The sequence below is a fragment of the Argiope bruennichi genome, chromosome 6 (genome assembly GCF_947563725.1).
Source record: "Argiope bruennichi chromosome 6, qqArgBrue1.1, whole genome shotgun sequence".
Lineage (NCBI taxonomy): Eukaryota > Metazoa > Arthropoda > Arachnida > Araneae > Araneidae > Argiope > Argiope bruennichi.
The window spans coordinates 10,642,537-10,664,881 of NC_079156.1; the positions used below are offsets into that span (position 1 = coordinate 10,642,537).

The 22,345-nt window shown below is 36.5% G+C and overlaps 32 non-coding genes across 32 annotated transcripts; all 32 read left to right on the forward strand.

Moving 5' to 3' along the window:
- The first annotated feature begins 626 nt into the window (after positions 1-626).
- On the forward strand, positions 627-698 carry Trnah-gug (transfer RNA histidin (anticodon GUG)). The gene has a single exon. It is a non-coding gene; the product is annotated as a tRNA-His (tRNA).
- A 533-nt stretch (positions 699-1,231) lies between these two features.
- On the forward strand, positions 1,232-1,313 carry Trnas-gcu (transfer RNA serine (anticodon GCU)). The gene has a single exon. It is a non-coding gene; the product is annotated as a tRNA-Ser (tRNA).
- A 713-nt stretch (positions 1,314-2,026) lies between these two features.
- Trnah-gug (transfer RNA histidin (anticodon GUG)) lies at positions 2,027-2,098 on the forward strand. The gene has a single exon. It is a non-coding gene; the product is annotated as a tRNA-His (tRNA).
- A 533-nt stretch (positions 2,099-2,631) lies between these two features.
- On the forward strand, positions 2,632-2,713 carry Trnas-gcu (transfer RNA serine (anticodon GCU)). The gene has a single exon. It is a non-coding gene; the product is annotated as a tRNA-Ser (tRNA).
- Positions 2,714-3,421: 708 nt separating this feature from the next.
- Positions 3,422-3,493, forward strand: Trnah-gug (transfer RNA histidin (anticodon GUG)). The gene has a single exon. It is a non-coding gene; the product is annotated as a tRNA-His (tRNA).
- A 532-nt stretch (positions 3,494-4,025) lies between these two features.
- Positions 4,026-4,107, forward strand: Trnas-gcu (transfer RNA serine (anticodon GCU)). The gene has a single exon. It is a non-coding gene; the product is annotated as a tRNA-Ser (tRNA).
- A 707-nt stretch (positions 4,108-4,814) lies between these two features.
- Positions 4,815-4,886, forward strand: Trnah-gug (transfer RNA histidin (anticodon GUG)). The gene has a single exon. It is a non-coding gene; the product is annotated as a tRNA-His (tRNA).
- Positions 4,887-5,420: 534 nt separating this feature from the next.
- Positions 5,421-5,502, forward strand: Trnas-gcu (transfer RNA serine (anticodon GCU)). Its single transcript has one exon. It is a non-coding gene; the product is annotated as a tRNA-Ser (tRNA).
- A 707-nt stretch (positions 5,503-6,209) lies between these two features.
- On the forward strand, positions 6,210-6,281 carry Trnah-gug (transfer RNA histidin (anticodon GUG)). Its single transcript has one exon. It is a non-coding gene; the product is annotated as a tRNA-His (tRNA).
- A 531-nt stretch (positions 6,282-6,812) lies between these two features.
- Positions 6,813-6,894, forward strand: Trnas-gcu (transfer RNA serine (anticodon GCU)). Its single transcript has one exon. It is a non-coding gene; the product is annotated as a tRNA-Ser (tRNA).
- Positions 6,895-7,597: 703 nt separating this feature from the next.
- Positions 7,598-7,669, forward strand: Trnah-gug (transfer RNA histidin (anticodon GUG)). Its single transcript has one exon. It is a non-coding gene; the product is annotated as a tRNA-His (tRNA).
- A 534-nt stretch (positions 7,670-8,203) lies between these two features.
- On the forward strand, positions 8,204-8,285 carry Trnas-gcu (transfer RNA serine (anticodon GCU)). The gene has a single exon. It is a non-coding gene; the product is annotated as a tRNA-Ser (tRNA).
- Positions 8,286-8,991: 706 nt separating this feature from the next.
- Positions 8,992-9,063, forward strand: Trnah-gug (transfer RNA histidin (anticodon GUG)). The gene has a single exon. It is a non-coding gene; the product is annotated as a tRNA-His (tRNA).
- A 533-nt stretch (positions 9,064-9,596) lies between these two features.
- Positions 9,597-9,678, forward strand: Trnas-gcu (transfer RNA serine (anticodon GCU)). The gene has a single exon. It is a non-coding gene; the product is annotated as a tRNA-Ser (tRNA).
- A 709-nt stretch (positions 9,679-10,387) lies between these two features.
- On the forward strand, positions 10,388-10,459 carry Trnah-gug (transfer RNA histidin (anticodon GUG)). Its single transcript has one exon. It is a non-coding gene; the product is annotated as a tRNA-His (tRNA).
- Positions 10,460-10,992: 533 nt separating this feature from the next.
- Trnas-gcu (transfer RNA serine (anticodon GCU)) lies at positions 10,993-11,074 on the forward strand. Its single transcript has one exon. It is a non-coding gene; the product is annotated as a tRNA-Ser (tRNA).
- A 708-nt stretch (positions 11,075-11,782) lies between these two features.
- On the forward strand, positions 11,783-11,854 carry Trnah-gug (transfer RNA histidin (anticodon GUG)). The gene has a single exon. It is a non-coding gene; the product is annotated as a tRNA-His (tRNA).
- Positions 11,855-12,387: 533 nt separating this feature from the next.
- Positions 12,388-12,468, forward strand: Trnas-gcu (transfer RNA serine (anticodon GCU)). The gene has a single exon. It is a non-coding gene; the product is annotated as a tRNA-Ser (tRNA).
- Positions 12,469-13,183: 715 nt separating this feature from the next.
- Trnah-gug (transfer RNA histidin (anticodon GUG)) lies at positions 13,184-13,255 on the forward strand. Its single transcript has one exon. It is a non-coding gene; the product is annotated as a tRNA-His (tRNA).
- A 533-nt stretch (positions 13,256-13,788) lies between these two features.
- Positions 13,789-13,870, forward strand: Trnas-gcu (transfer RNA serine (anticodon GCU)). Its single transcript has one exon. It is a non-coding gene; the product is annotated as a tRNA-Ser (tRNA).
- A 709-nt stretch (positions 13,871-14,579) lies between these two features.
- Positions 14,580-14,651, forward strand: Trnah-gug (transfer RNA histidin (anticodon GUG)). The gene has a single exon. It is a non-coding gene; the product is annotated as a tRNA-His (tRNA).
- A 533-nt stretch (positions 14,652-15,184) lies between these two features.
- Trnas-gcu (transfer RNA serine (anticodon GCU)) lies at positions 15,185-15,266 on the forward strand. Its single transcript has one exon. It is a non-coding gene; the product is annotated as a tRNA-Ser (tRNA).
- Positions 15,267-15,973: 707 nt separating this feature from the next.
- Trnah-gug (transfer RNA histidin (anticodon GUG)) lies at positions 15,974-16,045 on the forward strand. Its single transcript has one exon. It is a non-coding gene; the product is annotated as a tRNA-His (tRNA).
- Positions 16,046-16,577: 532 nt separating this feature from the next.
- Positions 16,578-16,659, forward strand: Trnas-gcu (transfer RNA serine (anticodon GCU)). Its single transcript has one exon. It is a non-coding gene; the product is annotated as a tRNA-Ser (tRNA).
- Positions 16,660-17,372: 713 nt separating this feature from the next.
- Trnah-gug (transfer RNA histidin (anticodon GUG)) lies at positions 17,373-17,444 on the forward strand. The gene has a single exon. It is a non-coding gene; the product is annotated as a tRNA-His (tRNA).
- Positions 17,445-17,977: 533 nt separating this feature from the next.
- Positions 17,978-18,059, forward strand: Trnas-gcu (transfer RNA serine (anticodon GCU)). The gene has a single exon. It is a non-coding gene; the product is annotated as a tRNA-Ser (tRNA).
- Positions 18,060-18,769: 710 nt separating this feature from the next.
- Trnah-gug (transfer RNA histidin (anticodon GUG)) lies at positions 18,770-18,841 on the forward strand. The gene has a single exon. It is a non-coding gene; the product is annotated as a tRNA-His (tRNA).
- Positions 18,842-19,374: 533 nt separating this feature from the next.
- On the forward strand, positions 19,375-19,456 carry Trnas-gcu (transfer RNA serine (anticodon GCU)). Its single transcript has one exon. It is a non-coding gene; the product is annotated as a tRNA-Ser (tRNA).
- Positions 19,457-20,161: 705 nt separating this feature from the next.
- Positions 20,162-20,233, forward strand: Trnah-gug (transfer RNA histidin (anticodon GUG)). The gene has a single exon. It is a non-coding gene; the product is annotated as a tRNA-His (tRNA).
- Positions 20,234-20,767: 534 nt separating this feature from the next.
- On the forward strand, positions 20,768-20,849 carry Trnas-gcu (transfer RNA serine (anticodon GCU)). The gene has a single exon. It is a non-coding gene; the product is annotated as a tRNA-Ser (tRNA).
- A 704-nt stretch (positions 20,850-21,553) lies between these two features.
- On the forward strand, positions 21,554-21,625 carry Trnah-gug (transfer RNA histidin (anticodon GUG)). Its single transcript has one exon. It is a non-coding gene; the product is annotated as a tRNA-His (tRNA).
- A 533-nt stretch (positions 21,626-22,158) lies between these two features.
- Positions 22,159-22,240, forward strand: Trnas-gcu (transfer RNA serine (anticodon GCU)). The gene has a single exon. It is a non-coding gene; the product is annotated as a tRNA-Ser (tRNA).
- The last annotated feature ends 105 nt before the right edge of the window (positions 22,241-22,345 follow it).

A 22,345-nucleotide genomic window follows, 5' to 3' on the forward strand; every position in this document is an offset into this window, starting at 1 on the left:
ACAGGGTTTTACCCTTCGATATATGTAGTCCCAACTGTGCACAAGAATGATCCTGCTTTTTCTTTTCCTCTCTGATGGGCATTTTTTTAAATTGTCAGAGAATTTTTTTGTCACGTTTTTATTTCACGGATTTTATTACCAATTTTTTCTAAAGCCCTGCAATGCTTTATCAAACTGGTGATATATTTTCTTACCTGCCCACATTTTATTCAAGGTTCCGTTCGTATTCCGCCTGGTAAAGATACCAGATGCGAGCGTTGTGGAGGCAAGCATCTGTATCCTGGCATGAAGCTCCATATTTGTAGAGTTGTGGGCAATCATTTAAAAAATTCATATCCAAGCCAGTCTTTTAACCTATGCCTTATAAATTTCTGAAAAGATTTTTTAAAGGAAAAAAAAAAAAAAAAAAAAAGACATTTATGAAAATCTTTCAAACTGTTTAACGCATTTATTAATTTTGTATAGATTTGAAAAATTGATTTGGTGCTTTCATTTTCGTGGTGCCCTCTGTTGACAATTGTTCGGGATTTTCAATTATTTCACGGTCTATTTCAAGTCTTGAAAACCCATCTTCGATTAAGAGTCGCAGTTTCCTTAAAAGGCTATCACTGAGAATCTTCCTTGTCGCCGTGATCGTATAGTGGTTAGTACATTGCGTTGTGGCCGCAATAACCCAGGTTCGAATCCTGGTCACGGCAGAGGCTCAAATGCCTTTTTTTTTAAATAAAAAAAAATTCTGAAACATGCTCGTCTACTCCGAAATATGATCATGAATTCCACAAATACAATGGACGCATATCAAAATATTTTCTTCTCAGCTAATGACTGATATATCACTGCATTTTTGACATTAGTTTTGCATGACAAGGAAATTTTCATATCTAATCTCTTTATCCATCTGAAGAGATGACGGAAACTAAAAGGTCCGCATAAGAATGCGCTTATTAGCATAATAAGAAGAGGAAATTGTGTTAAACAGTATGATATCGCAACAAAGATTTCTAGAGATAACTTTCAGCTACCTTGTAAAGTGCCATAAGTCACAACAATAACACAACACAAGAATTCTGAATAATTTATATTTGGTCTGGTCATAATCTCTCTCCTTCCCGTACAGTCTTCTCCGAAAGAGGTCAATATTCCAGTCCGGAATCGATTAAAATAATAATAGGAAAAAAATTGTCAAATATTTTTTTTATTCTGCCAATGAGTAATAACATTAGAGATTTCGGACGAGGTGGCCGAGTGGTTAAGGCGATGGACTGCTAATCCATTGGGCACTGCCCGCGTGGGTTCGAATCCCATCCTCGTCGTTTCCCGATCTTCAGTTTGAGTCCTTTCGCGAATTGAATGATGCGTCGTTACGGACTACATGTTTTAAATTACACTTGCATCGAATTGACAGGGTTTTACCCTTCGATATATGTAGTCCCAACTGTGCACAAGAATGATCCTGCTTTTTCTTTTCCTCTCTGATGGGCATTTTTTTAAATTGTCAGAGAATTTTTTTGTCACGTTTTTATTTCACGGATTTTATTACCAATTTTTTCTAAAGCCCTGCAATGCTTTATCAAACTGGTGATATATTTTCTTACCTGCCCACATTTTATTCAAGGTTCCGTTCGTATTCCGCCTGGTAAAGATACCAGATGCGAGCGTTGTGGAGGCAAGCATCTGTATCCTGGCATGAAGCTCCATATTTGTAGAGTTGTGGGCAATCATTTAAAAAATTCATATCCAAGCCAGTCTTTTAACCTATGCCTTATAAATTTCTGAAAAGATTTTTTAAAGGAAAAAAAAAAAAAAAAAAAAGACATTTATGAAAATCTTTCAAACTGTTTAACGCATTTATTAATTTTGTATAGATTTGAAAAATTGATTTGGTGCTTTCATTTTCGTGGTGCCCTCTGTTGACAATTGTTCGGGATTTTCAATTATTTCACGGTCTATTTCAAGTCTTGAAAACCCATCTTCGATTAAGAGTCGCAGTTTCCTTAAAAGGCTATCACTGAGAATCTTCCTTGTCGCCGTGATCGTATAGTGGTTAGTACATTGCGTTGTGGCCGCAATAACCCAGGTTCGAATCCTGGTCACGGCAGAGGCTCAAATGCCTTTTTTTTTTAAATAAAAAAAATTCTGAAACATGCTCGTCTACTCCGAAATATGATCATGAATTCCACAAATACAATGGACGCATATCAAAATATTTTCTTCTCAGCTAATGACTGATATATCACTGCATTTTTGACATTAGTTTTGCATGACAAGGAAATTTTCATATCTAATCTCTTTATCCATCTGAAGAGATGACGGAAACTAAAAGGTCCGCATAAGAATGCGCTTATTAGCATAATAAGAAGAGGAAATTGTGTTAAACAGTATGATATCGCAACAAAGATTTCTAGAGATAACTTTCAGCTACCTTGTAAAGTGCCATAAGTCACAACAATAACACAACACAAGAATTCTGAATAATATATATTTGGTCTGGTCATAATCTCTCTCCTTCCCGTACAGTCTTCTCCGAAAGAGGTCAATATTCCAGTCCGGAATCGATTAAAATAATAATAGGAAAAAAATTGTCAAATATTTTTTTTATTCTGCCAATGAGTAATAACATTAGAGATTTCGGACGAGGTGGCCGAGTGGTTAAGGCGATGGACTGCTAATCCATTGGGCACTGCCCGCGTGGGTTCGAATCCCATCCTCGTCGTTTCCCGATCTTCAGTTTGAGTCCTTTCGCGAATTGAATGATGCGTCGTTACGGACTACATGTTTTAAATTACACTTGCATCGAATTGACAGGGTTTTACCCTTCGATATATGTAGTCCCAACTGTGCACAAGAATGATCCTGCTTTTTCTTTTCCTCTCTGATGGGCATTTTTTTAAATTGTCAGAAAATTTTTTTGTCACGTTTTTATTTCACGGATTTTATTACCAATTTTTTCTAAAGCCCTGCAATGCTTTATCAAACTGGTGATATATTTTCTTACCTGCCCACATTTTATTCAAGGTTCCGTTCGTATTCCGCCTGGTAAAGATACCAGATGCGAGCGTTGTGGAGGCAAGCATCTGTATCCTGGCATGAAGCTCCATATTTGTAGAGTTGTGGGCAATCATTTAAAAAATTCATATCCAAGCCAGTCTTTTAACCTATGCCTTATAAATTTCTGAAAAGATTTTTTAAAGGGAAAAAAAAAAAAAAGACATTTATGAAAATCTTTCAAACTGTTTAACGCATTTATTAATTTTGTATAGATTTGAAAAATTGATTTGGTGCTTTCATTTTCGTGGTGCCCTCTGTTGACAATTGTTCGGGATTTTCAATTATTTCACGGTCTATTTCAAGTCTTGAAAACCCATCTTCGATTAAGAGTCGCAGTTTCCTTAAAAGGCTATCACTGAGAATCTTCCTTGTCGCCGTGATCGTATAGTGGTTAGTACATTGCGTTGTGGCCGCAATAACCCAGGTTCGAATCCTGGTCACGGCAGAGGCTCAAATGCCTTTTTTTTTAAATAAAAAAAATTCTGAAACATGCTCGTCTACTCCGAAATATGATCATGAATTCCACAAATACAATGGACGCATATCAAAATATTTTCTTCTCAGCTAATGACTGATATATCACTGCATTTTTGACATTAGTTTTGCATGACAAGGAAATTTTCATATCTAATCTCTTTATCCATCTGAAGAGATGACGGAAACTAAAAGGTCCGCATAAGAATGCGCTTATTAGCATAATAAGAAGAGGAAATTGTGTTAAACAGTATGATATCGCAACAAAGATTTCTAGAGATAACTTTCAGCTACCTTGTAAAGTGCCATAAGTCACAACAATAACACAACACAAGAATTCTGAATAATTTATATTTGGTCTGGTCATAATCTCTCTCCTTCCCGTACAGTCTTCTCCGAAAGAGGTCAATATTCCAGTCCGGAATCGATTAAAATAATAATAGGAAAAAAATTGTCAAATATTTTTTTTATTCTGCCAATGAGTAATAACATTAGAGATTTCGGACGAGGTGGCCGAGAGGTTAAGGCGATGGACTGCTAATCCATTGGGCACTGCCCGCGTGGGTTCGAATCCCATCCTCGTCGTTTCCCGATCTTCAGTTTGAGTCCTTTCGCGAATTGAATGATGCGTCGTTACGGACTACATGTTTTAAATTACACTTGCATCGAATTGACAGGGTTTTACCCTTCGATATATGTAGTCCCAACTGTGCACAAGAATGATCCTGCTTTTTCTTTTCCTCTCTGATGGGCATTTTTTAAATTGTCAGAGAATTTTTTTGTCACGTTTTTATTTCACGGATTTTATTACCAATTTTTTCTAAAGCCCTGCAATGCTTTATCAAACTGGTGATATATTTTCTTACCTGCCCACATTTTATTCAAGGTTCCGTTCGTATTCCGCCTGGTAAAGATACCAGATGCGAGCGTTGTGGAGGCAAGCATCTGTATCCTGGCATGAAGCTCCATATTTGTAGAGTTGTGGGCAATCATTTAAAAAATTCATATCCAAGCCAGTCTTTTAACCTATGCCTTATAAATTTCTGAAAAGATTTTTTAAAGGAAAAAAAAAAAAAAAGACATTTATGAAAATCTTTCAAACTGTTTAACGCATTTATTAATTTTGTATAGATTTGAAAAATTGATTTGGTGCTTTCATTTTCGTGGTGCCCTCTGTTGACAATTGTTCGGGATTTTCAATTATTTCACGGTCTATTTCAAGTCTTGAAAACCCATCTTCGATTAAGAGTCGCAGTTTCCTTAAAAGGCTATCACTGAGAATCTTCCTTGTCGCCGTGATCGTATAGTGGTTAGTACATTGCGTTGTGGCCGCAATAACCCAGGTTCGAATCCTGGTCACGGCAGAGGCTCAAATGCCTTTTTTTTTTAAATAAAAAAAAATTCTGAAACATGCTCGTCTACTCCGAAATATGATCATGAATTCCACAAATACAATGGACGCATATCAAAATATTTTCTTCTCAGCTAATGACTGATATATCACTGCATTTTTGACATTAGTTTTGCATGACAAGGAAATTTTCATATCTAATCTCTTTATCCATCTGAAGAGATGACGGAAACTAAAAGGTCCGCATAAGAATGCGCTTATTAGCATAATAAGAAGAGGAAATTGTGTTAAACAGTATGATATCGCAACAAAGATTTCTAGAGATAACTTTCAGCTACCTTGTAAAGTGCCATAAGTCACAACAATAACACAACACAAGAATTCTGAATAATTTATATTTGGTCTGGTCATAATCTCTCTCCTTCCCGTACAGTCTTCTCCGAAAGAGGTCAATATTCCAGTCCGGAATCGATTAAAATAAAAATAGGAAAAAAATTGTCAAATATTTTTTTTATTCTGCCAATGAGTAATAACATTAGAGATTTCGGACGAGGTGGCCGAGTGGTTAAGGCGATGGACTGCTAATCCATTGGGCACTGCCCGCGTGGGTTCGAATCCCATCCTCGTCGTTTCCCGATCTTCAGTTTGAGTCCTTTCGCGAATTGAATGATGCGTCGTTACGGACTACATGTTTTAAATTACACTTGCATCGAATTGACAGGGTTTTACCCTTCGATATATGTAGTCCCAACTGTGCACAAGAATGATCCTGCTTTTTCTTTTCCTCTCTGATGGGCATTTTTTTAAATTGTCAGAGAATTTTTTTGTCACGTTTTTATTTCACGGATTTTATTACCAATTTTTTCTAAAGCCCTGCAATGCTTTATCAAACTGGTGATATATTTTCTTACCTGCCCACATTTTATTCAAGGTTCCGTTCGTATTCCGCCTGGTAAAGATACCAGATGCGAGCGTTGTGGAGGCAAGCATCTGTATCCTGGCATGAAGCTCCATATTTGTAGAGTTGTGGGCAATCATTTAAAAAATTCATATCCAAGCCAGTCTTTTAACCTATGCCTTATAAATTTCTGAAAAGATTTTTTAAAGGGAAAAAAAAAAAAAGACATTTATGAAAATCTTTCAAACTGTTTAACGCATTTATTAATTTTGTATAGATTTGAAAAATTGATTTGGTGCTTTCATTTTCGTGGTGCCCTCTGTTGACAATTGTTCGGGATTTTCAATTATTTCACGGTCTATTTCAAGTCTTGAAAACCCATCTTCGATTAAGAGTCGCAGTTTCCTTAAAAGGCTATCACTGAGAATCTTCCTTGTCGCCGTGATCGTATAGTGGTTAGTACATTGCGTTGTGGCCGCAATAACCCAGGTTCGAATCCTGGTCACGGCAGAGGCTCAAATGCCTTTTTTTTAAATAAAAAAAATTCTGAAACATGCTCGTCTACTCCGAAATATGATCATGAATTCCACAAATACAATGGACGCATATCAAAATATTTTCTTCTCAGCTAATGACTGATATATCACTGCATTTTTGACATTAGTTTTGCATGACAAGGAAATTTTCATATCTAATCTCTTTATCCATCTGAAGAGATGACGGAAACTAAAAGGTCCGCATAAGAATGCGCTTATTAGCATAATAAGAAGAGGAAATTGTGTTAAACAGTATGATATCGCAACAAAGATTTCTAGAGATAACTTTCAGCTACCTTGTAAAGTGCCATAAGTCACAACAATAACACAACACAAGAATTCTGAATAATTTATATTTGGTCTGGTCATAATCTCTCTCCTTCCCGTACAGTCTTCTCCGAAAGAGGTCAATATTCCAGTCCGGAATCGATTAAAATAATAATAGGAAAAAAATTGTCAAATATTTTTTTTATTCTGCCAATGAGTAATAACATTAGAGATTTCGGACGAGGTGGCCGAGTGGTTAAGGCGATGGACTGCTAATCCATTGGGCACTGCCCGCGTGGGTTCGAATCCCATCCTCGTCGTTTCCCGATCTTCAGTTTGAGTCCTTTCGCGAATTGAATGATGCGTCGTTACGGACTACATGTTTTAAATTACACTTGCATCGAATTGACAGGGTTTTACCCTTCGATATATGTAGTCCCAACTGTGCACAAGAATGATCCTGCTTTTTCTTTTCCTCTCTGATGGGCATTTTTTAAATTGTCAGAGAATTTTTTTGTCACGTTTTTATTTCACGGATTTTATTACCAATTTTTTCTAAAGCCCTGCAATGCTTTATCAAACTGGTGATATATTTTCTTACCTGCCCACATTTTATTCAAGGTTCCGTTCGTATTCCGCCTGGTAAAGATACCAGATGCGAGCGTTGTGGAGGCAAGCATCTGTATCCTGGCATGAAGCTCCATATTTGTAGAGTTGTGGGCAATCATTTAAAAAATTCATATCCAAGCCAGTCCTTTAACCTATGCCTTATAAATTTCTGAAAAGATTTTTTAAAGGGAAAAAAAAAACACATTTATGAAAATCTTTCAAACTGTTTAACGCATTTATTAATTTTGTATAGATTTGAAAAATTGATTTGGTGCTTTCATTTTCGTGGTGCCCTCTGTTGACAATTGTTCGGGATTTTCAATTATTTCACGGTCTATTTCAAGTCTTGAAAACCCATCTTCGATTAAGAGTCGCAGTTTCCTTAAAAGGCTATCACTGAGAATCTTCCTTGTCGCCGTGATCGTATAGTGGTTAGTACATTGCGTTGTGGCCGCAATAACCCAGGTTCGAATCCTGGTCACGGCAGAGGCTCAAATGCCTTTTTTTTTTAAATAAAAAAAAATTCTGAAACATGCTCGTCTACTCCGAAATATGATCATGAATTCCACAAATACAATGGACGCATATCAAAATATTTTCTTCTCAGCTAATGACTGATATATCACTGCATTTTTGACATTAGTTTTGCATGACAAGGAAATTTTCATATCTAATCTCTTTATCCATCTGAAGAGATGACGGAAACTAAAAGGTCCGCATAAGAATGCGCTTATTAGCATAATAAGAAGAGGAAATTGTGTTAAACAGTATGATATCGCAACAAAGATTTCTAGAGATAACTTTCAGCTACCTTGTAAAGTGCCATAAGTCACAACAATAACACAACACAAGAATTCTGAATAATTTATATTTGGTCTGGTCATAATCTCTCTCCTTCCCGTACAGTCTTCTCCGAAAGAGGTCAATATTCCAGTCCGGAATCGATTAAAATAATAATAGGAAAAAAATTGTCAAATATTTTTTTTATTCTGCCAATGAGTAATAACATTAGAGATTTCGGACGAGGTGGCCGAGTGGTTAAGGCGATGGACTGCTAATCCATTGGGCACTGCCCGCGTGGGTTCGAATCCCATCCTCGTCGTTTCCCGATCTTCAGTTTGAGTCCTTTCGCGAATTGAATGATGCGTCGTTACGGACTACATGTTTTAAATTACACTTGCATCAAATTGACAGGGTTTTACCCTTCGATATATGTAGTCCCAACTGTGCACAAGAATGATCCTGCTTTTTCTTTTCCTCTCTGATGGGCATTTTTTAAATTGTCAGAGAATTTTTTTGTCACGTTTTTATTTCACGGATTTTATTACCAATTTTTTCTAAAGCCCTGCAATGCTTTATCAAACTGGTGATATATTTTCTTACCTGCCCACATTTTATTCAAGGTTCCGTTCGTATTCCGCCTGGTAAAGATACCAGATGCGAGCGTTGTGGAGGCAAGCATCTGTATCCTGGCATGAAGCTCCATATTTGTAGAGTTGTGGGCAATCATTTAAAAAATTCATATCCAAGCCAGTCTTTTAACCTATGCCTTATAAATTTCTGAAAAGATTTTTTAAAGGGGAAAAAAAAAAAACACATTTATGAAAATCTTTCAAACTGTTTAACGCATTTATTAATTTTGTATAGATTTGAAAAATTGATTTGGTGCTTTCATTTTCGTGGTGCCCTCTGTTGACAATTGTTCGGGATTTTCAATTATTTCACGGTCTATTTCAAGTCTTGAAAACCCATCTTCGATTAAGAGTCGCAGTTTCCTTAAAAGGCTATCACTGAGAATCTTCCTTGTCGCCGTGATCGTATAGTGGTTAGTACATTGCGTTGTGGCCGCAATAACCCAGGTTCGAATCCTGGTCACGGCAGAGGCTCAAATGCCTTTTTTTTTAAATAAAAAAAAATTCTGAAACATGCTCGTCTACTCCGAAATATGATCATGAATTCCACAAATACAATGGACGCATATCAAAATATTTTCTTCTCAGCTAATGACTGATATATCACTGCATTTTTGACATTAGTTTTGCATGACAAGGAAATTTTCATATCTAATCTCTTTATCCATCTGAAGAGATGACGGAAACTAAAAGGTCCGCATAAGAATGCGCTTATTAGCATAATAAGAAGAGGAAATTGTGTTAAACAGTATGATATCGCAACAAAGATTTCTAGAGATAACTTTCAGCTACCTTGTAAAGTGCCATAAGTCACAACAATAACACAACACAAGAATTCTGAATAATTTATATTTGGTCTGGTCATAATCTCTCTCCTTCCCGTACAGTCTTCTCCGAAAGAGGTCAATATTCCAGTCCGGAATCGATTAAAATAATAATAGGAAAAAAATTGTCAAATATTTTTTTTATTCTGCCAATGAGTAATAACATTAGAGATTTTGGACGAGGTGGCCGAGTGGTTAAGGCGATGGACTGCTAATCCATTGGGCACTGCCCGCGTGGGTTCGAATCCCATCCTCGTCGTTTCCCGATCTTCAGTTTGAGTCCTTTCGCGAATTGAATGATGCGTCGTTACGGACTACATGTTTTAAATTACACTTGCATCGAATTGACAGGGTTTTACCCTTCGATATATGTAGTCCCAACTGTGCACAAGAATGATCCTGCTTTTTCTTTTCCTCTCTGATGGGCATTTTTTAAATTGTCAGAGAATTTTTTTGTCACGTTTTTATTTCACGGATTTTATTACCAATTTTTTCTAAAGCCCTGCAATGCTTTATCAAACTGGTGATATATTTTCTTACCTGCCCACATTTTATTCAAGGTTCCGTTCGTATTCCGCCTGGTAAAGATACCAGATGCGAGCGTTGTGGAGGCAAGCATCTGTATCCTGGCATGAAGCTCCATATTTGTAGAGTTGTGGGCAATCATTTAAAAAATTCATATCCAAGCCAGTCTTTTAACCTATGCCTTATAAATTTCTGAAAAGATTTTTTAAAGGAAAAAAAAAAAAAAAAACACATTTATGAAAATCTTTCAAACTGTTTAACGCATTTATTAATTTTGTATAGATTTGAAAAATTGATTTGGTGCTTTCATTTTCGTGGTGCCCTCTGTTGACAATTGTTCGGGATTTTCAATTATTTCACGGTCTATTTCAAGTCTTGAAAACCCATCTTCGATTAAGAGTCGCAGTTTCCTTAAAAGGCTATCACTGAGAATCTTCCTTGTCGCCGTGATCGTATAGTGGTTAGTACATTGCGTTGTGGCCGCAATAACCCAGGTTCGAATCCTGGTCACGGCAGAGGTTCAAATGCCTTTTTTTTTAAATAAAAAAAAATTCTGAAACATGCTCGTCTACTCCGAAATATGATCATGAATTCCACAAATACAATGGATGCATATCAAAATATTTTCTTCTCAGCTAATGACTGATATATCACTGCATTTTTGACATTAGTTTTGCATGACAAGGAAATTTTCATATCTAATCTCTTTATCCATCTGAAGAGATGACGGAAACTAAAAGGTCCGCATAAGAATGCGCTTATTAGCATAATAAGAAGAGGAAATTGTGTTAAACAGTATGATATCGCAACAAAGATTTCTAGAGATAACTTTCAGCTACCTTGTAAAGTGCCATAAGTCACAACAATAACACAACACAAGAATTCTGAATAATTTATATTTGGTCTGGTCATAATCTCTCTCCTTCCCGTACAGTCTTCTCCGAAAGAGGTCAATATTCCAGTCCGGAATCGATTAAAATAATAATAGGAAAAAAATTGTCAAATATTTTTTTTATTCTGCCAATGAGTAATAACATTAGAGATTTTGGACGAGGTGGCCGAGTGGTTAAGGCGATGGACTGCTAATCCATTGGGCGCTGCCCGCGTGGGTTCGAATCCCATCCTCGTCGTTTCCCGATCTTCAGTTTGAGTCCTTTCGCGAATTGAATGATGCGTCGTTACGGACTACATGTTTTAAATTACACTTGTTCGAATTGACAGGGTTTTACCCTTCGATATATGTAGTCCCAACTGTGCACAAGAATGATCCTGCTTTTTCTTTTCCTCTCTGATGGGCATTTTTTAAATTGTCAGAGAATTTTTTTGTCACGTTTTTATTTCACGGATTTTATGACCAATTTTTTCTAAAGCCCTGCAATGCTTTATCAAACTGGTGATATATTTTCTTACCTGCCCACATTTTATTCAAGGTTCCGTTCGTATTCCGCATGGTAAAGATACCAGATGCGAGCGTTGTGGAGGCAAGCATCTGTATCCTGGCATGAAGCTCCATATTTGTAGAGTTGTGGGCAATCATTTAAAAAATTCATATCCAAGCCAGTCTTTTAACCTATGCCTTATAAATTTCTGAAAAGATTTTTTAAAGGCAAAAAAAAAAAAAAAAGACATTTATGAAAATCTTTCAAACTGTTTAACGCATTTATTAATTTTGTATAGATTTGAAAAATTGATTTGGTGCTTTCATTTTCGTGGTGCCCTCTGTTGACAATTGTTCGGGATTTTCAATTATTTCACGGTCTATTTCAAGTCTTGAAAACCCATCTTCGATTAAGAGTCGCAGTTTCCTTAAAAGGCTATCACTGAGAATCTTCCTTGTCGCCGTGATCGTATAGTGGTTAGTACATTGCGTTGTGGCCGCAATAACCCAGGTTCGAATCCTGGTCACGGCAGAGGTTCAAATGCCTTTTTTTTTAAATAAAAAAAAATTCTGAAACATGCTCGTCTACTCCGAAATATGATCATGAATTCCACAAATACAATGGATGCATATCAAAATATTTTCTTCTCAGCTAATGACTGATATATCACTGCATTTTTGACATTAGTTTTGCATGACAAGGAAATTTTCATATCTAATCTCTTTATCCATCTGAAGAGATGACGGAAACTAAAAGGTCCGCATAAGAATGCGCTTATTAGCATAATAAGAAGAGGAAATTGTGTTAAACAGTATGATATCGCAACAAAGATTTCTAGAGATAACTTTCAGCTACCTTGTAAAGTGCCATAAGTCACAACAATAACACAACACAAGAATTCTGAATAATTTATATTTGGTCTGGTCATAATCTCTCTCCTTCCCGTACAGTCTTCTCCGAAAGAGGTCAATATTCCAGTCCGGAATCGATTAAAATAATAATAGGAAAAAAATTGTCAAATATTTTTTTTATTCTGCCAATGAGTAATAACATTAGAGATTTTGGACGAGGTGGCCGAGTGGTTAAGCGATGGACTGCTAATCCATTGGGCACTGCCCGCGTGGGTTCGAATCCCATCCTCGTCGTTTCCCGATCTTCAGTTTGAGTCCTTTCGCGAATTGAATGATGCGTCGTTACGGACTACATGTTTTAAATTACACTTGCATCGAATTGACAGGGTTTTACCCTTCGATATATGTAGTCCCAACTGTGCACAAGAATGATCCTGCTTTTTCTTTTCCTCTCTGATGGGCATTTTTTAAATTGTCAGAGAATTTTTTTGTCACGTTTTTATTTCACGGATTTTATTACCAATTTTTTCTAAAGCCCTGCAATGCTTTATCAAACTGGTGATATATTTTCTTACCTGCCCACATTTTATTCAAGGTTCCGTTCGTATTCCGCCTGGTAAAGATACCAGTGCGAGCGTTGTGGAGGCAAGCATCTGTATCCTGGCATGAAGCTCCATATTTGTAGAGTTGTGGGCAATCATTTAAAAAATTCATATCCAAGCCAGTCTTTTAACCTATGCCTTATAAATTTCTGAAAAGATTTTTTAAAGGCAAAAAAAAAAAAAAAAAAAAAAACACATTTATGAAAATCTTTCAAACTGTTTAACGCATTTATTAATTTTGTATAGATTTGAAAAATTGATTTGGTGCTTTCATTTTCGTGGTGCCCTCTGTTGACAATTGTTCGGGATTTTCAATTATTTCACGGTCTATTTCAAGTCTTGAAAACCCATCTTCGATTAAGAGTCGCAGTTTCCTTAAAAGGCTATCACTGAGAATCTTCCTTGTCGCCGTGATCGTATAGTGGTTAGTACATTGCGTTGTGGCCGCAATAACCCAGGTTCGAATCCTGGTCACGGCAGAGGCTCAAATGCCTTTTTTTTTAAATAAAAAAAAATTCTGAAACATGCTCGTCTACTCCGAAATATGATCATGAATTCCACAAATACAATGGACGCATATCAAAATATTTTCTTCTCAGCTAATGACTGATATATCACTGCATTTTTGACATTAGTTTTGCATGACAAGGAAATTTTCATATCTAATCTCTTTATCCATCTGAAGAGATGACGGAAACTAAAAGGTCCGCATAAGAATGCGCTTATTAGCATAATAAGAAGAGGAAATTGTGTTAAACAGTATGATATCGCAACAAAGATTTCTAGAGATAACTTTCAGCTACCTTGTAAAGTGCCATAAGTCACAACAATAACACAACACAAGAATTCTGAATAATTTATATTTGGTCTGGTCATAATCTCTCTCCTTCCCGTACAGTCTTCTCCGAAAGAGGTCAATATTCCAGTCCGGAATCGATTAAAATAATAATAGGAAAAAAATTGTCAAATATTTTTTTTATTCTGCCAATGAGTAATAACATTAGAGATTTTGGACGAGGTGGCCGAGTGGTTAAGGCGATGGACTGCTAATCCATTGGGCACTGCCCGCGTGGGTTCGAATCCCATCCTCGTCGTTTCCCGATCTTCAGTTTGAGTCCTTTCGCGAATTGAATGATGCGTCGTTACGGACTACATGTTTTAAATTACACTTGCATCGAATTGACAGGGTTTTACCCTTCGATATATGTAGTCCCAACTGTGCACAAGAATGATCCTGCTTTTTCTTTTCCTCTCTGATGGGCATTTTTTAAATTGTCAGAGAATTTTTTTGTCACGTTTTTATTTCACGGATTTTATTACCAATTTTTTCTAAAGCCCTGCAATGCTTTATCAAACTGGTGATATATTTTCTTACCTGCCCACATTTTATTCAAGGTTCCGTTCGTATTCCGCCTGGTAAAGATACCAGATGCGAGCGTTGTGGAGGCAAGCATCTGTATCCTGGCATGAAGCTCCATATTTGTAGAGTTGTGGGCAATCATTTAAAAAATTCATATCCAAGCCAGTCTTTTAACCTATGCCTTATAAATTTCTGAAAAGATTTTTTAAAGGAAAAAAAAAAAAAAAAACACATTTATGAAAATCTTTCAAACTGTTTAACGCATTTATTAATTTTGTATAGATTTGAAAAATTGATTTGGTGCTTTCATTTTCGTGGTGCCCTCTGTTGACAATTGTTCGGGATTTTCAATTATTTCACGGTCTATTTCAAGTCTTGAAAACCCATCTTCGATTAAGAGTCGCAGTTTCCTTAAAAGGCTATCACTGAGAATCTTCCTTGTCGCCGTGATCGTATAGTGGTTAGTACATTGCGTTGTGGCCGCAATAACCCAGGTTCGAATCCTGGTCACGGCAGAGGTTCAAATGCCTTTTTTTTTAAATAAAAAAAAATTCTGAAACATGCTCGTCTACTCCGAAATATGATCATGAATTCCACAAATACAATGGATGCATATCAAAATATTTTCTTCTCAGCTAATGACTGATATATCACTGCATTTTTGACATTAGTTTTGCATGACAAGGAAATTTTCATATCTAATCTCTTTATCCATCTGAAGAGATGACGGAAACTAAAAGGTCCGCATAAGAATGCGCTTATTAGCATAATAAGAAGAGGAAATTGTGTTAAACAGTATGATATCGCAACAAAGATTTCTAGAGATAACTTTCAGCTACCTTGTAAAGTGCCATAAGTCACAACAATAACACAACACAAGAATTCTGAATAATTTATATTTGGTCTGGTCATAATCTCTCTCCTTCCCGTACAGTCTTCTCCGAAAGAGGTCAATATTCCAGTCCGGAATCGATTAAAATAATAATAGGAAAAAAATTGTCAAATATTTTTTTTATTCTGCCAATGAGTAATAACATTAGAGATTTTGGACGAGGTGGCCGAGTGGTTAAGGCGATGGACTGCTAATCCATTGGGCGCTGCCCGCGTGGGTTCGAATCCCATCCTCGTCGTTTCCCGATCTTCAGTTTGAGTCCTTTCGCGAATTGAATGATGCGTCGTTACGGACTACATGTTTTAAATTACACTTGTTCGAATTGACAGGGTTTTACCCTTCGATATATGTAGTCCCAACTGTGCACAAGAATGATCCTGCTTTTTCTTTTCCTCTCTGATGGGCATTTTTTAAATTGTCAGAGAATTTTTTTGTCACGTTTTTATTTCACGGATTTTATTACCAATTTTTTCTAAAGCCCTGCAATGCTTTATCAAACTGGTGATATATTTTCTTACCTGCCCACATTTTATTCAAGGTTCCGTTCGTATTCCGCCTGGTAAAGATACCAGATGCGAGCGTTGTGGAGGCAAGCATCTGTATCCTGGCATGAAGCTCCATATTTGTAGAGTTGTGGGCAATCATTTAAAAAATTCATATCCAAGCCAGTCTTTTAACCTATGCCTTATAAATTTCTGAAAAGATTTTTTAAAGGCAAAAAAAAAAAAAAAGACATTTATGAAAATCTTTCAAACTGTTTAACGCATTTATTAATTTTGTATAGATTTGAAAAATTGATTTGGTGCTTTCATTTTCGTGGTGCCCTCTGTTGACAATTGTTCGGGATTTTCAATTATTTCACGGTCTATTTCAATTCTTGAAAACCCATCTTCGATTAAGAGTCGCAGTTTCCTTAAAAGGCTATCACTGAGAATCTTCCTTGTCGCCGTGATCGTATAGTGGTTAGTACATTGCGTTGTGGCCGCAATAACCCAGGTTCGAATCCTGGTCACGGCAGAGGTTCAAATGCCTTTTTTTTTAAATAAAAAAAAATTCTGAAACATGCTCGTCTACTCCGAAATATGATCATGAATTCCACAAATACAATGGATGCATATCAAAATATTTTCTTCTCAGCTAATGACTGATATATCACTGCATTTTTGACATTAGTTTTGCATGACAAGGAAATTTTCATATCTAATCTCTTTATCCATCTGAAGAGATGACGGAAACTAAAAGGTCCGCATAAGAATGCGCTTATTAGCATAATAAGAAGAGGAAATTGTGTTAAACAGTATGATATCGCAACAAAGATTTCTAGAGATAACTTTCAGCTACCTTGTAAAGTGCCATAAGTCACAACAATAACACAACACAAGAATTCTGAATAATTTATATTTGGTCTGGTCATAATCTCTCTCCTTCCCGTACAATCTTCTCCGAAAGAGGTCAATATTCCAGTCCGGAATCGATTAAAATAATAATAGGAAAAAAATTGTCAAATATTTTTTTATTCTGCCAATGAGTAATAACATTAGAGATTTTGGACGAGGTGGCCGAGTGGTTAAGGCGATGGACTGCTAATCCATTGGGCACTGCCCGCGTGGGTTCGAATCCCATCCTCGTCGTTTCCCGATCTTCAGTTTGAGTCCTTTCGCGAATGGAATGATGCGTCGTTACGGACTACATGTTTTAAATTACACTTGCATCGAATTGACAGGGTTTTACCCTTCGATATATGTAGTCCCAACTGTGCACAAGAATGATCCTGCTTTTTCTTTTCCTCTCTGATGGGCATTTTTTAAATTGTCAGAGAATTTTTTTGTCACGTTTTTATTTCACGGATTTTATTACCAATTTTTTCTAAAGCCCTGCAATGCTTTATCAAACTGGTGATATATTTTCTTACCTGCCCACATTTTATTCAAGGTTCCGTTCGTATTCCGCCTGGTAAAGATACCAGTGCGAGCGTTGTGGAGGCAAGCATCTGTATCCTGGCATGAAGCTCCATATTTGTAGAGTTGTGGGCAATCATTTAAAAAATTCATATCCAAGCCAGTCTTTTAACCTATGCCTTATAAATTTCTGAAAAGATTTTTTAAAGGCAAAAAAAAAAAAAAAAAAAAACACATTTATGAAAATCTTTCAAACTGTTTAACGCATTTATTAATTTTGTATAGATTTGAAAAATTGATTTGGTGCTTTCATTTTCGTGGTGCCCTCTGTTGACAATTGTTCGGGATTTTCAATTATTTCACGGTCTATTTCAAGTCTTGAAAACCCATCTTCGATTAAGAGTCGCAGTTTCCTTAAAAGGCTATCACTGAGAATCTTCCTTGTCGCCGTGATCGTATAGTGGTTAGTACATTGCGTTGTGGCCGCAATAACCCAGGTTCGAATCCTGGTCACGGCAGAGGTTCAAATGCCTTTTTTTTTAAATAAAAAAAAATTCTGAAACATGCTCGTCTACTCCGAAATATGATCATGAATTCCACAAATACAATGGATGCATATCAAAATATTTTCTTCTCAGCTAATGACTGATATATCACTGCATTTTTGACATTAGTTTTGCATGACAAGGAAATTTTCATATCTAATCTCTTTATCCATCTGAAGAGATGACGGAAACTAAAAGGTCCGCATAAGAATGCGCTTATTAGCATAATAAGAAGAGGAAATTGTGTTAAACAGTATGATATCGCAACAAAGATTTCTAGAGATAACTTTCAGCTACCTTGTAAAGTGCCATAAGTCACAACAATAACACAACACAAGAATTCTGAATAATTTATATTTGGTCTGGTCATAATCTCTCTCCTTCCCGTACAGTCTTCTCCGAAAGAGGTCAATATTCCAGTCCGGAATCGATTAAAATAATAATAGGAAAAAAATTGTCAAATATTTTTTTTATTCTGCCAATGAGTAATAACATTAGAGATTTTGGACGAGGTGGCCGAGTGGTTAAGGCGATGGACTGCTAATCCATTGGGCACTGCCCGCGTGGGTTCGAATCCCATCCTCGTCGTTTCCCGATCTTCAGTTTGAGTCCTTTCGCGAATTGAATGATGCGTCGTTACGGACTACATGTTTTAAATTACACTTGCATCGAATTGACAGGGTTTTACCCTTCGATATATGTAGTCCCAACTGTGCACAAGAATGATCCTGCTTTTTCTTTTCCTCTCTGATGGGCATTTTTTAAATTGTCAGAGAATTTTTTTGTCACGTTTTTATTTCACGGATTTTATTACCAATTTTTTCTAAAGCCCTGCAATGCTTTATCAAACTGGTGATATATTTTCTTACCTGCCCACATTTTATTCAAGGTTCCGTTCGTATTCCGCCTGGTAAAGATACCAGATGCGAGCGTTGTGGAGGCAAGCATCTGTATCCTGGCATGAAGCTCCATATTTGTAGAGTTGTGGGCAATCATTTAAAAAATTCATATCCAAGCCAGTCTTTTAACCTATGCCTTATAAATTTCTGAAAAGATTTTTTAAAGGAAAAAAAAAAAAGAAAAACACATTTATGAAAATCTTTCAAACTGTTTAACGCATTTATTAATTTTGTATAGATTTGAAAAATTGATTTGGTGCTTTCATTTTCGTGGTGCCCTCTGTTGACAATTGTTCGGGATTTTCAATTATTTCACGGTCTATTTCAAGTCTTGAAAACCCATCTTCGATTAAGAGTCGCAGTTTCCTTAAAAGGCTATCACTGAGAATCTTCCTTGTCGCCGTGATCGTATAGTGGTTAGTACATTGCGTTGTGGCCGCAATAACCCAGGTTCGAATCCTGGTCACGGCAGAGGCTCAAATGCCTTTTTTTTTAAATAAAAAAAAATTCTGAAACATGCTTGTCTACTCCGAAATATGATCATGAATTCCACAAATACAATGGACGCATATCAAAATATTTTCTTCTCAGCTAATGACTGATATATCACTGCATTTTTGACATTAGTTTTGCATGACAAGGGAATTTTCATATCTAATCTCTTTATCCATCTGAAGAGATGACGGAAACTAAAAGGTCCGCATAAGAATGCGCTTATTAGCATAATAAGAAGAGGAAATTGTGTTAAACAGTATGATATCGCAACAAAGATTTCTAGAGATAACTTTCAGCTACCTTGTAAAGTGCCATAAGTCACAACAATAACACAACACAAGAATTCTGAATAATTTATATTTGGTCTGGTCATAATCTCTCTCCTTCCCGTACAGTCTTCTCCGAAAGAGGTCAATATTCCAGTCCGGAATCGATTAAAATAATAATAGGAAAAAAATTGTCAAATATTTTTTTTATTCTGCCAATGAGTAATAACATTAGAGATTTCGGACGAGGTGGCCGAGTGGTTAAGGCGATGGACTGCTAATCCATTGGGCACTGCCCGCGTGGGTTCGAATCCCATCCTCGTCGTTTCCCGATCTTCAGTTTGAGTCCTTTCGCGAATTGAATGATGCGTCGTTACGGACTACATGTTTTAAATTACACTTGCATCGAATTGACAGGGTTTTACCCTTCGATATATGTAGTCCCAACTGTGCACAAGAATGATCCTGCTTTTTCTTTTCCTCTCTGATGGGCATTTTTTAAATTGTCAGAGAATTTTTTTGTCACGTTTTTATTTCACGGATTTTATTACCAATTTTTTCTAAAGCCCTGCAATGCTTTATCAAACTGGTGATATATTTTCTTACCTGCCCACATTTTATTCAAGGTTCCGTTCGTATTCCGCCTGGTAAAGATACCAGATGCGAGCGTTGTGGAGGCAAGCATCTGTATCCTGGCATGAAGCTCCATATTTGTAGAGTTGTGGGCAATCATTTAAAAAATTCATATCCAAGCCAGTCTTTTAACCTATGCCTTATAAATTTCTGAAAAGATTTTTTAAAGGGGAAAAAAAAAAACACATTTATGAAAATCTTTCAAACTGTTTAACGCATTTATTAATTTTGTATAGATTTGAAAAATTGATTTGGTGCTTTCATTTTCGTGGTGCCCTCTGTTGACAATTGTTCGGGATTTTCAATTATTTCACGGTCTATTTCAAGTCTTGAAAACCCATCTTCGATTAAGAGTCGCAGTTTCCTTAAAAGGCTATCACTGAGAATCTTCCTTGTCGCCGTGATCGTATAGTGGTTAGTACATTGCGTTGTGGCCGCAATAACCCAGGTTCGAATCCTGGTCACGGCAGAGGCTCAAATGCCTTTTTTTTTTAAATAAAAAAAAATTCTGAAACATGCTCGTCTACTCCGAAATATGATCATGAATTCCACAAATACAATGGACGCATATCAAAATATTTTCTTCTCAGCTAATGACTGATATATCACTGCATTTTTGACATTAGTTTTGCATGACAAGGAAATTTTCATATCTAATCTCTTTATCCATCTGAAGAGATGACGGAAACTAAAAGGTCCGCATAAGAATGCGCTTATTAGCATAATAAGAAGAGGAAATTGTGTTAAACAGTATGATATCGCAACAAAGATTTCTAGAGATAACTTTCAGCTACCTTGTAAAGTGCCATAAGTCACAACAATAACACAACACAAGAATTCTGAATAATTTATATTTGGTCTGGTCATAATCTCTCTCCTTCCCGTACAGTCTTCTCCGAAAGAGGTCAATATTCCAGTCCGGAATCGATTAAAATAATAATAGGAAAAAAATTGTCAAATATTTTTTTTATTCTGCCAATGAGTAATAACATTAGAGATCTCGGACGAGGTGGCCGAGTAGTTAAGGCGATGGACTGCTAATCCATTGGGCACTGCCCGCGTGGGTTCGAATCCCATCCTCGTCGTTTCCCGATCTTCAGTTTGAGTCCTTTCGCGAATTGAATGATGCGTCGTTACGGACTACATGTTTTAAATTACACTTGCATCGAATTGACAGGGTTTTACCCTTCGATATATGTAGTCCCAACTGTGCACAAGAATGATCCTGCTTTTTCTTTTCCTCTCTGATGGGCATTTTTTAAATTGTCAGAGAATTTTTTTGTCACGTTTTTATTTCACGGATTTTATTACCAATTTTTTCTAAAGCCCTGCAATGCTTTATCAAACTGGTGATATATTTTCTTACCTGCCCACATTTTATTCAAGGTTCCGTTCGTATTCCGCCTGGTAAAGATACCAGATGCGAGCGTTGTGGAGGCAAGCATCTGTATCCTGGCATGAAGCTCCATATTTGTAGAGTTGTGGGCAATCATTTAAAAAATTCATATCCAAGCCAGTCTTTTAACCTATGCCTTATAAATTTCTGAAAAGATTTTTTAAAGGGGAAAAAAAAAACACATTTATGAAAATCTTTCAAACTGTTTAACGCATTTATTAATTTTGTATAGATTTGAAAAATTGATTTGGTGCTTTCATTTTCGTGGTGCCCTCTGTTGACAATTGTTCGGGATTTTCAATTATTTCACGGTCTATTTCAAGTCTTGAAAACCCATCTTCGATTAAGAGTCGCAGTTTCCTTAAAAGGCTATCACTGAGAATCTTCCTTGTCGCCGTGATCGTATAGTGGTTAGTACATTGCGTTGTGGCCGCAATAACCCAGGTTCGAATCCTGGTCACGGCAGAGGCTCAAATGCCTTTTTTTTTAAATAAAAAAAAATTCTGAAACATGCTCGTCTACTCCGAAATATGATCATGAATTCCACAAATACAATGGACGCATATCAAAATATTTTCTTCTCAGCTAATGACTGATATATCACTGCATTTTTGACATTAGTTTTGCATGACAAGGAAATTTTCATATCTAATCTCTTTATCCATCTGAAGAGATGACGGAAACTAAAAGGTCCGCATAAGAATGCGCTTATTAGCATAATAAGAAGAGGAAATTGTGTTAAACAGTATGATATCGCAACAAAGATTTCTAGAGATAACTTTCAGCTACCTTGTAAAGTGCCATAAGTCACAACAATAACACAACACAAGAATTCTGAATAATTTATATTTGGTCTGGTCATAATCTCTCTCCTTCCCGTACAGTCTTCTCCGAAAGAGGTCAATATTCCAGTCCGGAATCGATTAAAATAATAATAGGAAAAAAATTGTCAAATATTTTTTTTATTCTGCCAATGAGTAATAACATTAGAGATCTCGGACGAGGTGGCCGAGTAGTTAAGGCGATGGACTGCTAATCCATTGGGCACTGCCCGCGTGGGTTCGAATCCCATCCTCGTCGTTTCCCGATCTTCAGTTTGAGTCCTTTCGCGAATTGAATGATGCGTCGTTACGGACTACATGTTTTAAATTACACTTGCATCGAATTGACAGGGTTTTACCCTTC